Here is an 11313-nt window from a genome sequence, read left to right on the forward strand (position 1 = left end):
GGTCCTGCAGCATGTCTGCGCTGGTCCAGTCGACTGCCATCTTAGGGCACAAGCATTGAAGGCATTTGGAAAGGGGAGGGGTATCAGTGTGTGCATATCAGTGTATGTGTGTATGTGTGTCCAGAGTTCAGCTGAGACAGTGTCCTTCGCCCCGCCAGGCTAAGTAAACAGTCTTCCAGCCAACCCAGGTGGCCCTAAGTAAAAACACAAGACAAGACAAGACAAGACAAGGACATAAGAAGCTAAGCAGGGAAGATAAGGGCAGGAGAGGAGAAAAGTGCGACCGCCTTCGCTGAGAGCCAAAAGAGAAGAATTAATAATAATTAACGTTATGAACAAAATAAAGTTCAACATCAGTAACATCATAGCACCCACCCAGCTGTATAGAAACTCAGTCATGCTAGCTAGTAGCCAGTACGAAAAAGTCAGCATAACGAAAATAAACTACCCCTAAACTTGGTTTATATCTGACCCAGGTAGACTGCAGGTCATAACTTCTTACCTGAATTTCAGTTCACACTCGAACCGACGGCCGCCTCGGGTCTCTCCTCCTCCTGCCTCCCCTTTCCCTCATCCACCTGCTGGCCTCCACCACTTGCTAATGTTACTGAATCTGTGGAAGCTCCATGATAGCCACCACACGAAGTAACGAATGAAGAGCCTATCTAAATACCAGTAACAATTAACGCGTTTGTCACGAGGGAACAGGGAGGACTCGGCGCAGACTGAAAACACAGAAAACTGAATTTTATTTACACACTCCCGGTGCACTATATACAGGTGAAGGGGGCCAAGGTTCCCAGGGGTACAAGGAAGAATCTGGAAGTGTCCTCTCTTGCTCCGCTCCACACGAACAGAACAATGCACTTGGAAAGGTCCTTTCCTCACACACACCACTCTCACTGCGGCACTCACGAACAGGCTTCGGTGTCCAAACTTCCAAACCGAGCACGAAGAATCTGTATACAGAGATCAGGAATTAACACGGAAAACTTTCACGAAGAGAGCTCAAAACTGGCTTAGGCTAAAGTAGCACTGACGAGCGTTACTCAATAGTCCAGCGGCGAGGTGTTCTCAGTCACTGCCTTAAGTAGCGAGTGCAAACAAGGTGAGGAGCCACAGGTGATTGCTTGCAGGTGGTGAAGGCCAGGGGCGGGAGCTCATAATGAGCTCTGCCCAGGCAGCAAGTAGAGAGAGAGAGGAGAGAGAGAGGAGAGAGACAAAAGCAACACACATGCAGCCACACAGGGCCAGCCGGGCAGGCACGGGGACCATGACAGCGTTCCTCATTTTGGCATAACAAGTTACCGTGCTCGTTACCACAATAATAACGTAGTTACTGTAACCCATTACTTAATAACGCGTTAGTCCCAACACTGCCTATATGTATGTGTTATGAAAGTGTGAGTAATGTGGATGTTTAGGTTGTGGAATAAAATTGAGGCCAGAAGGGGACAGAGGGGTGATGCCTCCCCTGCACCCTGGTGACACACCTGCATCCCACGGCCCTACACGAGTGCGTCGTTGTGGTAGAACGGGTAAAGGGAGGCAGTTGGGGATGGGGAGGGAAGGAAGGGAGGGACTACTTGTTCTAGCTGTTGCTTGAATATACACCAGACTCACACAAAATCTCCTTATGCATTCCCAGAATCTGATTTCCTTGGTGCTTTCAGTTGAGCTCAATAATCCAGTATTATGCACATTTATTTGGGTTAAGTGTGCTCCAGACAGGTCCTGAGATGGAGTGACATGGACTGGCGGCCCCAGCTACTTTCTTGCACCTCATGGATAGGGTTGTGCATTCGCATGCTGCATATACCACAACATATCTGGATTTTCCCATCATCCACAGTGCATGTGCAACAGACTACAGTGCTGGAGTCCCTGAGGCAGGGGGGGCTCATGGTCAACACAAAGAAATGTGCAGTTGGGCGGAGACAGGTACAGTATCCGAGGTACAGGGATGGGAATCGAGAACCAGTTCTTGTAGAGAACCAGTGAGTAGTCCATTTCCTTTGTGTTCATACCTAAATGCTAAGAGAAACATCATATGTGTGTCTTTAATAAAATTTGTGTTGGTATGTGGGACCAGCTTTAGGTTTATATAGTTAAATGCTAATTATATGATGTGCATTTCAGGACATTTTACAGAGTAAAAGTAATGTAACAAGTAGTCTATCAGATTACTTTCTCTTGGGAGTAATCAAGTAAATGTTTTTATTAATATGACAATCATAAATATACTTATAGAAATATTTACAATTATTCTGTCATTTAGCAGTCGTACTGGGGAGTTAGACACTCACACCATCAAATTAAGAACATGTCTCTCAAACCCATTTCCTACTAAATAAACAGGAAATAATTTTTTGTGGCTGTCTTATCTTTGGTTTGACTATGTCTTGAAGTGTAATTTAAACAGGAAGTAACATAAACTCGTCACTCATCAGATAAAGAATGCAACCTTAGCAAAAACTGAATAAAATTTTGTGGGAACAAGTAAAATAAGAAGAAAGGAGAAAAGCAAGTTTCACAAAAATTTAGACTGATTATGTTGAGAGACTTTCATTGACTTTTTAAGGCAGGTATGTGCACTAAACATTCCTCTTGCTGCAAGAAAAATGAGAAAATGAGAAAATGGGAAACTACCAGGGGAACTGCACCCCAGGAAATGTGACGTTAAACAACCTCTCATTATTCCAGTGAATAAAAAGCCACAAAGATTTGTATGAAGTAGTAATAGATGAGGTAATAACACAAAGTTTTACTTAATAACCAGTTAACAATATAAACCTAACTTAGCTTACAGTTCCACACACCAGCACCAATCCCTACCCTGATGAGGACTCACATATTATTGTTTGTTTATTTACTTATGAACACAAAGCTGACAACACAAAAGAAAGTTAAGTTACTTCTAGGAGTATGAACAGGCAGAACCCAAGGCTGCACGACTGACTGTTCATCACTGCCTTTGTTACCTGTTGAAGATCAGCAGCTAGCATGCTCACAACTTCTTAGCTAGCTTTGTGTTAGCATGCTGTCTGTGCAGACGCTTGCAAAGAGCCCAAGTTATGTTAGCAACTTCATTGAGTTTTTCTCTGTTTTCCATCATACACATGTGCTTTGTGTGATAAAAAATAAAAGTAATCACCATGTCTGTATTCCTCAAAAAGCTGTATACCAAAGTAGGGATGTTTGGTGATAATACACAACACCACATTTGGTGAAAACCAATTACAGCATATGAGCACAAACACCTCAACTGAGAAATTAGAAGTGCATACCCAAACCACTTTTAGTCTGCATTAGAAATGTTGATCTTTGCATGTGTGTATTGGAAGATTAAACAGTCAACACAATTACATTTGTATAAAACAGTTCCTCCAGAGCAGAGTGTGAAAGTTACCATCTGCCAAAAATGCACCTAAATGAAATAAAAGTGGGAGCGTCTCACTGCTTTAGTTTTCAGTGGGAGTTTAATGGCTTAAATTACAAGCGAAAGTTTAAGATGTGGGGATTTATGGATGAAAAATAAGCAGCCAAACATCAAAAAATGATGCAAATGTGAATAGATGTGCATCAGGATCGTTAAGAGACATCATGAGTCACTATTGTTTTGCACTTGAGGCCTAATGCACAACTGCAAGAGATAAACAGTCACAGTTAGTTAAAATGGAAAAACAATAATCGACGTGTGATTTAAATCCATCATTTGTGACAATACACAAACTGTTTTATACACTATATTTAAGGCTACGTCCACACTAATGGGTGTTCGTTTGAAAACGCAGCGTTTTGAAAACGCATACATTTCAAACTGCAGCTGTCCAGTCGCAGTGTGGACACACAAAAACGCAGACTTTCTAAAACAATGACGTATTTTAGTCATGTGATGCAGTCATGTGACCAAATAAACAAAGATAGCAAAGTGCATTATACAGCAGTCGTTTTGATCACTCTCAATTTTGACAGCCCTAAAAAGGATGAATATCAGTTTGTACATGCTCCAGCTAGCTTTTCTTCAAATTTTTTAATTCTCACTCGCTTTTGCGCATGCGCAGGACTGGAACGTAAGCGTTTTCATCCGTTTCAGTGTGGACGCACGACGAAAAATATGAAAAAGTTCTTGTGCTTAAAGTGCCTCAGCTGAAATTTAAACTTAAAATATCTCAATATCTGAACATGTTACCTTGGGCATGGGCATCATAGAGGTCCCGCCCTTGACTATCTCTGATTGGTTTAGATCACAATATGGGCATAATGTGTTATTGTTATCGACTTTTTTTTTACTCGAATGGCTGGTCTCACCGGTGCAACCTAGCATTTTTTTTTAGTCGCACTATTGAGAAATAAGGTCGCATTTGGGACCAAACTGGTCGCACTCTAGAGCACTGCCTTGTATGATTAAACATTGTTAACTTTCAATATAATCTACTTTTATTTATATAACATCAAATCACAGCAGAAGTGACCTAAAGATGTTTTGACTTGTGAATTAAAGATACAATAATACCTATTGGGCTGAGGGGTAGAAGACAGTACAACAAACATACTGTTACTTGTTGATTGCTTCATGCACTTTGATCACTGAAAGTAATTTTTTCATTATCTGTCAAACTGTAAAATTTTTACAGAGTGAAGCACGAAAAAGGCTCGCTCACTGTCACATAGTTTCACGTAACATTTGTTTTGTTTTATGATGTAAGGAGTTTCGTCACATTTTAAACTTGGAGTTAACTTTGATTTTCCTTCTAATCAGACCTTTTCAGTTCTCTCTATAATTTTCTGTCTCTTATTTCCAGTTTGAATACAGAATATGAACAACTTTGTGCTGATCCAGACACTCAGTGGGTCAAGGATCGTAAGTTATTCAAACACAGATACACACACATATAAAAAAAATATTTGTGGAGATGAACTGAAACTCCTCTTCGTGTCTCTTTCCTCTCAAGTCATTGGAAACATGACCAGGGAGTTTCCCACAAAGGCTGAAACATTGCAGCTCTTCTGCCACATCAGGATCTGCTCATAGTCACTTATACTTATGAATTTTTTAATATTTGCACTTTAAATTTTTAAGGTTACATCACCCTCTTCTTACTGAAGAGGAAATTCTTGATGTCGGATTTAAGTCATGTATGACTTTATTTGAAAGTGATGCTTAATGCTGAAATTTAGATGGACCCATTGAGTTCTTATGTTATTTTAAGCTAGGAATTATCTTTTATTCCTTTTTTTCTGCTTATATGATTCCTGTTACATCCATGAGATGGAAATGTAGGGGAGCGTGTGAGGAGGAACAATGAATAAAGCAGAAATTGTTAAATTGTAAACTTTATTCTTAACACAAAGAGAGAGCAACATCGCTAGATCACTATCAAAAGAAAAAGAAAACACAACACAAATCTAAAGAGAGGGAAAACACAAGCAAGAACTAAAACGCACTTTAGTGGCCCACGGGCTCACTAGTACCAGGCAAAACAAATCCACACTGAAAAACAGAAACTTTTCAATTAATTGAATTACAACAAATACTGTGTGGTTTGGTTTAGTGGTTTTTTTTAACTTGAAAAAAGTAATTCGTTACTAATTACTGATTACTTCTCCAAGAAAGTAAAGTGTTACTTTATAACTTTGACTTTTTAAAAACATGACACACAACCTGAATATGTAATAAATACATACAGCAACAGACCTTTCAGCCCATTTCTATTTTTTATGCATAATGGATCATGTAAAATTGAATCAAATGAAAAAGTCTCTTTTTAAAATTGATTTTATTAGTTTTAACTTCATGCAAATTGCATCAAGCAAAAATTAAATTATATGCAGCAGTCTCTGACTTGAAGAAATTTGTTTAACATTTAAACCTATTTTCTGCATATTCCAACATATATAAAATAATTTTTTGTGTTTACACTGAGTTTTTCATACAGATGCAAGTAAAACGCAGCAGAAAATAAATAAAATCTAAGATTAAGCAGCAATAAATCCTTTTGTTCTTAAATCTATTGTCACCTGTTTAGCAGGAGTGGAGCCAGCAGAGGTTTGCCTGGTGCTGCAGTGGTCATGTCAGTGGGAGGATCGGGGGGTTTCTCTGTGAATTTCACATTCCTGTGGAAGCGTGCTAGGTGCTTGCTCAGATTTGAAGTTTAATTTTTTGCTGTAGAAAGAGTGTACAGGGGACGCTATTGTTTTTGTCACTTTTTATGGAATCAAGCTCAAAGTAATGTCAGTACTTCTGCACTTTAAATGCTGCATAGTCGTACCCTCTTCCGCACTCCATATTATTCATTGTTGATCTGCACACGTCTGTTGCTGCCACTGATGTCACACACACTTATGTCATTGTCATGAGACACTCTCACAAACAAAATCACTGTTTAGTAATGCAGGTGGGGGGTAGGTCCCAGATGGCTTGGGGATAGAAGCTCCTCTTGAGTCTCTCTGTCCTTGCCCGGATGATGCAGAACCTTCTACCAGATTGCAGAAGTTGGAACAAAAAGAAGAATAGAGAGACTTGTGATAGAGGACAGGATGCGGCTCCCGTCCGCTGTCTTCAGCCTCGTCTGGTCCGGCCTCGGAGTACGCCAGATGTAGGTCTTACATAGAGGAAATATGGTCCCGGCGAACACGATGTAGATTCTGCTTCCGTGTTCTCCCCCTGAGCACGGCAACAGGAAACTTGACTCAATAGATGTGTGCTATTGCGCCTTATCTCCTGGCACCCACACCTCTGTCTTTACTCAGAAATGCATTAAATCCCTTTAATCATTTCATTTGTCTTTTCTCCCGCTGCAGTCTCCTATGTCACACTAACTTCCGTGGCATTAATCACCTACACACACGTAACGGACATGACATCTGGTTACTTGGGCAACCAACAGCCAAGAAACAACTACGTGTCTCATAACCAAACAGGAACCAGACTAGACAGTGAAGGCAGACAGCTCTGTCGGGACAGCCCCCAGCACACTGCAGAGGTTATCAGGCACCCGCTCATGTTACCGCGGCCTTCGGGACCAGGACGGCCTCCCGGAAGGGGTTTTGGTCCGCAGCCCCAGCCACACTGCAAAGGAGTTATCATAAGGCACGCCTCCGGAAAGGGGTTTGTCGCCGCCGCTGGCATCGCGGCCGCCCTCCGGACCTGCTCAGTGGCTGCCACTGCCTCCCAGTGGTCGGCCTCCAGAACTGTTTCCACGTCGCCGCCGTTGCCGTGTGCACGGTCGGCCCCCAGAACTGTTTGCCCGTCGCCGCCGTTGCCGTGTGCACGGTCGGCCCCCAGAACTGTTTGCCCGTCGCCGCCGTTGCCGTGTGCACGGTCGGCCCCCAGAACTGTTTGCCCGTCGCCGCCGTTGCCGTGTGCACGGTCGGCCCCCAGAACTGTTTGCCCGTCGCCGCCGTTGCCGTGTGCACGGTCGGCCCCCAGAACTGTTTGCCCGTCGCCGCCGTTGCCGTGTGCACGGTCGGCCCCCAGAACTGTTTGCCCGTCGCCGCCGTTGCTGTGTGCATGGTCGACCCCCGGACTTTACTGTGGACTCGTGAATGGTCTTGTTTTGTGTTGGCCTGTTTTTGATTTGGTTCTGGACTCTCGTGCTCCTGGTTTTTTGTGTTTCGGGCCCTCCTTCCTGGGCCCCCTCCGCCCGCCCTGGCTTGGTGCTTGTGCTTTTTGTTTGGGGCTGTCGGGAGCCAGCCCTTTGAGGGGGGGTACTGTCACGGTTCTGGGTCCGTTGGACCCAGTATTTTGAGTTTATTGTATTTTGGTTTTAGTTTACTTCTGGGATTGTTTTCTTGTTCTCTTGTGGTGTTTCATGATGATGATTATGATGTTTATTATTTGAGTTCATGTTTAAGGATTTGTTCTCTGTTGTATCTCACGTTTAGTTTAGTTCAGGTTCCATGTGTCATTCTGTCTGTCTCTCAGTGTCAGGTCTGCGTCTTGGTGTGGTGTTCTCATTTCCTGTTTTATTGTGAAGGTCTGGGTCTCATGTGAGTGTGTTCAGTTTTACCTCTGTCTCGTCTTGTTGATCATTCCCAGCTGTGTCCACCACCTGTGTGTAATTCCCCTGTGTTTCTCTGGGTGTATTTAAGTCATGTCCTCCGTTATTGTAGTTGCTGGTCCGTCTGTGTATTCCACCCTGCGTCATCTGTGTGTTTCCCTGCTGTCCATCGTCATTCTCCTCTGCTCGTTCTCATTCAGGTTTGTGCTTTGTAGTTTAGTTGTTTCCCAGTATAGTTTAGTTCCAGCTCCATTTGCCGTTTGTATTTACTTTCATGTTCAATAAACCACCTTTACACCTTCACGACTGCCTGCACTTGGATCCTCCCTCATTTCCTCCACACGGCTCACCTCACTCGCCGTGACAGAATTAATTGAAGACTGGGATTTCTAATTAGATGAAAGGTTTTTAAGCAAATCTGAGACCAGAAGTTTAGGTCTAAGTTAACTGATAAATCCGCTTCCCATTTTGCAATAGGAAGTGATATTGATTCATCTGTTTTAGAAAGCATTCTGTATATTTTGGATAGTAATTTGGGGGTTTTAAGAGTAAGAAATTGAACCACACTTGGTGGTGTTTGTAGTTCAACTTGACCCGGTTTAAATTTCTTTTTTACTATGGATTTAATTTGTTGATATTCTAAAAATCTTTTCTTGTTGATCCCATATTGTGTAACTAGTCTGTCAAATGAAATAAATTCTGTTCCTTCTAGTATATGTTCTAAATATTTGATTCCTTTACCACTCCAATCTGAAAAGTTTATCATATTATTGTTTTGTAATATGTCAGGGTTGTTCCAGATAGGTGTACGTTTGCATGGGATTAATGAAGACGCCGTCAATTTTAGAAACTCCCACCATGCTGTCAGAGAAGAGCTGATGTTGATGCTTTTAAAGCATTCATGTCGTTGGATGTTTGAGCTGATAAATGGTAGGTCTGAGATAATTAAAGAAAATCTGAAAGTCCTTACAGAGCGGTCATACCCAATAAAACCGCCAAAAAGTTAGACGTGTACCCCAGCATCACAAATAGCTAGCATTGTTGGAAAAAGTCATGCTGTGATCAGTTTTATGTATTTTTTTCTTTTTGTTTTCCATTAGAAAGTGAGAGCATAGTTACCTGCAGAGTAGCTGAAGCACACACACATTGAGAGCAGGAGGAGAGTGATGGAGAGGATCTTCACAGACATTTTCACCGGTGGTCTGGCTCACTGATCAGAGTCAAAATATACAAGTTGATTCGTGTTTGGTTATTTATTGGTAAGTGCAGGAACACATGCAGGCACAACTGATGAGGTGTGATTATAGGTCTGTGTATTTGTGTGCTGGGTGTGGCATATCACGCATATCTCAGTATTTCAACCTATAGAAACCTCACTGAGAGCTTTCTGACAAACAGCCTCACATACACGAAGTTCACAGATACTCAGATATCAAGCTGTTTTACCCCTGAAAACACAAAAGAACTCACTCTTAATGTTTATTTTTTTCATGTTAACTTTTGGCAGATGATCAGATAAGTTTCACACTCTGCTCTGCAGGAAATGTGTGGCAGAAATGTGATCATGTCGACTGTCTTTATCTTCCAACACACACGCAAAGATCAACAGTTTCTAACACAGACTAAATACATCACATGAAAATGGTTTGTGTATGCATTGCTAATTTCCCCCCTCATAGCCGCATTAGCTATCCCATTTCTTTTATTCAGACTTAAATATACATAAAGCATAAACTTTCTGACAGATGGCCTCATATTTGACTCTAAAATACTGTTCCTGTGGTTGCTGTGCTCTATTTGTGCTCACCTGCAGTGTTTAGTTTCAATAGATGTGATGCTGTGCATTATAGCTAAAAACTGTCTTCTCTGGTGTCATTGGTTCAAAGTTCCAGAAGTGTTTATTGCAGAAAGTCAAGGCACCTTTGGTGAAGGTGGATCTTGGCCAGGTCTCCCTTGAAAAAGAAGATTTTCATCTCTTCCTGGTTAAATAAAGGTTAAAATAAAATAAAAAAAGTCCCCTCACCAAACACATTACTCTATTCCATTTTTCAGTAATGTAACATGTTTTTGTACTACATTCAGTAATAGTAAAATACAGACTAAGTGCCCATGTATAGATCATTTCCCCCTCATAGCTGTATTAGTTGTCCCATTAGGATGCTGTTATTTATTGGCTGCTTTGACTGACAGATATCCTCTCAGGAGATGTCTGATAGGCCTCATCTGCACTAACTAAACTTGTCCTCTCACCATGGTTGTTCTGTTGGTGCCTTTTTAGAGCATTTTGAATGTAAATCCCTGACAAGAACAGCAAACCCTCATCCCTGAACGATTATCGGCCAGTTGCACTGACCTCGGTAGTAATGAAGGTGTTTGAGAGGCTGCTGAAGAACATCATCTCCTCCTCCATCCCAGACACCACAGATCCGCTGCAGTTCGCCTACAGATCCAACAGATCCACAGAGGATGCCATCGCCCACGTCCTACACACCACTCTCAGCCACGTGGACAAGAAACAGGGTAACTATGTGCGAATGCTGTTTGTTGATTACAGTTCAGCGTTTAACACAATAGTGCCCTGCAGACTGTTCACAAAGCTGAGGGATCTGGGACTTAACAGCCGTCTGTGTGCATGGGTGTTGGACTTCCTCACTGGCAGAACTCAGGTGGTGAGGGTGGGTAGATGCGTCTCTAACAGCACCTCAGGGATGTGTCCTCTCGCCACTGCTCTACTCCCTCTACACTTCAGACTGTGTGGCCACCCATGGCTCCAACACCATTGTGAAGTTTGCTGACGACACAGTGGTGTTGGGTGCCATCTCCAACAACGATGAGGCGGCCTACATGGATGAAGTGAAGAATCTGGCATCGTGGTGCCAGGACAACCACCTCCAGCTGAACGTCAGCAAGACCAAGGAGCTGGTGGTGGACTTCAGAAGGGGTCAGCACAGAGACTACAAGCCCATTATCATCAATGGAGCTCCAGTGGAGAGGGTGCAGTCCTTCAAGTATCTAGTGTCCACATCTCCTCAGCGCCTGTATCACCTACAACAACTGAGGAAGATCAGGGTCTCTCCAAAGATCCTCAGGATTTTCTATACAGGCGCTGTGGAGAGCATCCTCACACAGAACATGACATCGTGGTTTGGGAACAGCTGTGTGAAGGACCAAAAAGCTCTCCAGAGAGTGATCCGTACAGCAGAACGCTGCTGCAGGATTGCTCTCCCCCCGCTTCAGGACACCTACACCAGGAGATGCCGGACTAGAGCAGCGCAGATACTGAAGGACCCGTCCCATCCTGGCAACAAAC

This window comes from Haplochromis burtoni, unplaced genomic scaffold (assembly GCF_018398535.1).
Source record: "Haplochromis burtoni strain Fernald_Lab_line unplaced genomic scaffold, NCSU_Asbu1 Contig_2002, whole genome shotgun sequence".
Taxonomy (NCBI): domain Eukaryota; kingdom Metazoa; phylum Chordata; class Actinopteri; order Cichliformes; family Cichlidae; genus Haplochromis; species Haplochromis burtoni.